This window comes from Python bivittatus, unplaced genomic scaffold (genome assembly GCF_059951505.1).
Source record: "Python bivittatus isolate LINGU-HERP-01145 unplaced genomic scaffold, Pbiv_v1 ctg000570_np1212, whole genome shotgun sequence".
Lineage (NCBI taxonomy): Eukaryota > Metazoa > Chordata > Lepidosauria > Squamata > Pythonidae > Python > Python bivittatus.
In genome coordinates, this window is record NW_028277097.1 from 25,537,069 (window position 1) to 25,541,963 (window position 4,895).

The following is a 4,895-nucleotide window of genomic DNA, read 5'->3' on the forward strand; positions in this document are numbered from 1 at the left end:
CCCCCTCCCGGCCCTGGCCAAGGCTTAACGCGTCGCCGCCCGATCTGGCTCGTCCTTGCTGTGGGCCTTCCAGCCCCCACTTTGCTGGGTATCTGTGGCCATTGGGCATCCTCCCCCCGCCCCCGCCGGAGCATGGCTCAGTTGGTCCTCCGACACGGACTGGCGTGGACACGCCCCCCCTTGCCCTTTGCTGGACGACGCGTCCTCGTGCACTCGAACAGGATGTCGATGTTCCCGGCCTGACAGAAGGGCCTCCTTCAGCACCTGATTTGGGCCGGGCCATTCCCGGAGTCTCGGGGCACATTGCTCGAACTTTCCACCCCCAAGCAGCAGCGCCGGTAAAACCGCCCCAAGGCTTTGGGCGGACGCAGTTCCGAACCAACCCCCAAGGCAGTGGAGAGGCAGGAGATGCCCGCGTTTCGGAGGAACGTTTGCCCCTTGCCCGCCAGGGGCCGGCGTCTGTCGAGCAGAAGGAAAGTCACCCGATCCAATCTGGGAGATGCAGAAACGGAGAAGGATGCGCTCTGGTTCAGCAGTCCAACCCTAAGCGGGACGGGATCTCCTGTATGCAGAATCACCCCACTGTGCCCTGTGAGGCATTGCTGGAGGGCTGAAACGTGGCTTGAAGCTACCATCCTCTGTACCAAGACTGTCCAGTTGCTTAGAGGCCGGGCGCCAGAACCTGCTTCTGGGCCAGAGAGCGCTGAGATGAACCCAGCTCCCACCCTCCCGGAGCGCGGTCAGAGACCACCCACCCACCCACCCTAGGGGAAGGTGCGAGGCAGTGTAGCAGCCCAGGCGAGGCTTCATAGTCTCAGATCCTGTGGGGGACTTGATTATGAAGGATCCCTCAGAGGCTGATCCAGCAAATCATTTCTATTTGCGGCAGCAGGACACCTGTTGCTTTCTTGAACAGGAGGAGCTAACTGTAGAATGGACCTGGGACGTTCACCAGGACAGCCAAGGCCTCGGGATCCCCTGGTGGTTGATCTGATCCGATCCCGGTTGTTTGGATTTAAGTAGGATTAGGCGCGCTCAGAAACGAGCCCGGGCAAAAGTCTCCAGGAAGTGACCAATTCTCGGTGCCTTCTTCCGTGGCACAGGGCACGCCAGGCAGTTCCCATTCTGCTTCCTTAAGACTGCATGCCAACGTCGTAGACGAGCTTCTTTGTAAATGGCAGCATTGCTCTTGAGGGTGGATTGGACCCACAGGTATGCTGCTGTTGCAGCATCCATTTCACCCACCACCTGGCCAGGTGCTCTAGGATAGGGTGCAAGGTTTGGCTGCAGTTTGGTTGCAAACAAGGTTTGGTTGCAGTTTATAATTTTAACTCCCCCCCCCCCCCCGCCCCAAGCCTCCAGAATAGACAAGAACAACCCTCCAGGCTGCCATGTACAATGTTACCAATCAATATAATTTATAAAATCTAGTCCCCTAACCGGGGTCAGCCTTAGCCAGGGCAAAACTTTAAATCCGACGGCCCTGACATGAATTAACTATTTTGACACCAACGAGGCACCAGTCCTAATTTAACAGGAACTTATTTGGCAGCTTTAAAGCCTCCAAGTCGGCCGCTGCCAGGTCGTGTGGCAATGAGTGCCCAAGATTAATCGTGCGTTGTCCGAATAACTGTTCTGAATCTCTCCTGCGTAGCATCAGCGTTGGGCGAGATTACAGAAAACCTCTGCGCCGCGCCTTTTCCACACCATCCTAAGTTTCAGGACCAGTTATTGGGCTCTTCCCCACCCCACCCCACCCCAGCCCCCACACTTCCAAGTGCGTAATCTTTCCCCATGGAGGCTTGGCTTAGCCTTTTGACCATCAGGGATGACTATTTCGGCACTTGCCCCGGTCGTACAAGATCGTGTCATTTCCGGAGCTCAGGTCAGCAGCGAAAGTCCTACTGTCCCCACGGAAGGCGCCTAAAGGCATCGCGAGCCGAGGGGCTTTCTCTGTGCGCGCTGCTCCCCGGCAGCCCCTCGCGCGAGGGAGGCTGCCGCTCAGCCTTCTCCGGGCCGGGCCGGGCCGGGCCGGGCCTGGCGCTCCAGCCGCACAAGGCTCAGTGCTGCCGGGCCTGTTCTGAGGGGTCGCGTCGCGCCTTCCCCCACCAGATACTGTCGATGGGGCGGGAAGGGCTTCACTCAGCCGGCTTCTCCAAGCCGCCCCGGCGCCCGCCCCCCACGAGCTGGTCGCGTAGGTGTCCGTCGGGGAAGGCGGGGTTGGCGGGGGGGGGGTGTCCCGGCCAAAGCGCCGCGAGTGACGCACCGACTGTGCCGCAGTCCTGCTGACGCCTTTCGGGACAACTCTTTATCTTTGCTGGGAATGCAGCCCCGCCCGGCAGACCGGGCAGGGCGCAAATTGGCCGTCCCTTCGGGCAGCGGCTGGGCATTCCATAAAGTAGATCCTGCAGTCGGGGATCCGCAGCCGAAGCGGCGCGGACTCACCAAGTTACCCCTCAGCTCTTCTCGGGCTTGGAGAGAATTTCTCCCAAAGACAGCCTGCTGACTGCAGCCTCCAAGGTCCGCCCCAGCAGTGGCACTTCCCGCGCTTCCCCGCCGCCGTCCCCTCGACATGCGGGTCACGCCTGGCTCCAGATCAGCGACTGCGGTGAAGGACAGCAATCTTGTGGTCCCCAGAACCGCCAGGCCTGTCCTTGGGGGGCTGGCTGGGGACCGTTGGCGCCACCAGGATGTGGAGCAGGCATGAATCATCCTAAAGGGTGCGACCCCCTGAGCTGCGATGAATTCTGGACAGGCCCGGAGGATGCAGAAGCTTCTTTCTTCCCATTGCCGCCCAGCTCCCCCCCCCCCCCCGCCTGCCCTTTAAGTACCCAGGTCAGACCCTGCAGGCTCTTACCTAGAGAAATGGGAGGCGCTGGTATAGGATGGAAGTGACCTGCTGGCTTGGCAGTAGCCTGTATGAAAAAGCTGGAGTTCAGAAGAGGGCTACCAAGAAGGCGAGGGGTGTGGCAGGGGACGGTTTGAGGGTCTGGGTGTGTTTGGGGTGCAAAGAGAAGGCTGAGGGGAGGTAGGCCAGTCCTCTTCTGATATCTCAAGGGTTATTCCACAGGAGAGGGCGTGGCCTTTCTTTCTTGCCCGGCATGGCAGGACCGGAGCCTGTAGGTTGAAAAGGCAACGGCCGGGGGGGGGGGGGCGGGGAAGTGCGGAGGGTTGGGAGGGCCAAGTGTCTGACTGAGACTGTATTATATCTCTTGATCCAGGCTGAATAGATGACGCGAGGGAAGTCCTCTCCTGGGTCTTGGAGGCTGTTGTTATTTATCCATCTATTTACTGTATTTGCTGGCCTTTTGGTTTGGTTTGGTTTGTTGTTTGAGGGATGCGAATCAGTCTTGACTCTACTGACTGCCTGGACACATCTCTGCAGTCTTCTGGGCCACGTTGGTCTTGCCTCCTTCCCAGGGCTGAGAGAGAGTGCCTGGTCCAACGTCACCCAGCTGGCTTCATGCCTAAGGGAGAGCTGGAACTCAAGGCTGCCTGGTTTTTAGTCCTGTGGCTTTAGCTACTACACCAAACTGGTTTTCCACTGGACGTTTAGGCCAGTCCAGTCCTGAATGACTCTGAATGGCATATATTCCAACCTCTGAAAGTTGGACGGCAGTCTGAATGACGATGTGGTGGAAAACTCACCAAAACAAAGACCATCAATTGGAGAGGCTCCAAAAACTGTTTGTTTTCTCAGGCTCTCAAGGTACAGTGAATCTCTGGTTTCTTGCACTCAGGCAAGTCAAGAGCAAACCCCAAGGTTAAATCAGTTTTTCATACAATGTTGATCAAAGATAATTTGAGCACATGTATGCATTAGCAAAAGACTCCAAATGCCAAAAGAACTGCTTTACAACTGATAAGGATTCAAGATAACAGGAAGAGACACACAGGTATCGTTCATAGTGTGAAGACGCTATATACCAGTGTTTTTCAACCTTGGCAACTTTAAGATGGACTTCAACTCCCAGAATTCCCTAGCCAGCACCCCAGCCAACATTGGCTAGAGAATTCTGGGAATTGGTCTACACATCTTAAAGTTGCCAAGGTTGAAAAACACTGCTATAAACATATTTGAATTGTAACATAGCAGCTTTCATTCACAAGGGATGTCAAGACTCTAAGAATTAGTATACAAGCTGATCCTGTAAGGAAGGAGAAAGATAAGGAAGCAGCATTACACATCTTGAATCTGCAGCTTCTGCTAAGAGTTTCTTTGGATTGTGGCAGCATAGAAGTATGTTTAATAAATAAATGAATTAATTCTATAGGCATTTAAACCACTGGCAGCATATTGGCACCATTATAAAGTTCCATACTTAAAAGAACTACCAAATACAACTAAAGCTTCTAAGCGGCACTATGGCTGTATAACAAAATAATTATAGAGAAGTATAACCAATTAAGCTAAAATCCTTATTTCAGTTCTCCACAGGGAGGAACAAATTCAGGCTCAAACAGAGGAAGACAGAGTGGCTGTAGGTATGAATGCTTTTCATTCCAAGAATATTCCATTTTTGATACTGGACAGGGTTGCACTTCCTCATGCGGAATTCATTCCTAATCTGGAGGAGGTCCTACTTGATTTGCAGCTCCTGCTTGAAGAGTAGGTGGCAGCTGTGGCCAGGAGAGGCTTTGCACAGTTACAACTGGTATGCCAGTTACCATAAGAGCACCTAGGAACTGCTCAGAGCCCTTTTGGGGTTGGAGTGGCATATGAGACATAGTAAATAAATAAATAAACATAAATAAACGAAAGGGAAGCAGATTCAGGTTAGATAGCAGGAAAAAAAATATGGTAAGGCTTGTCGATCCGTGGAATAGGTTGCCTCATGAAATGGTATGCTTTTCTTCACTGGAAGCCTTCAAAAAGAGGGTGGATAGCCATCGTC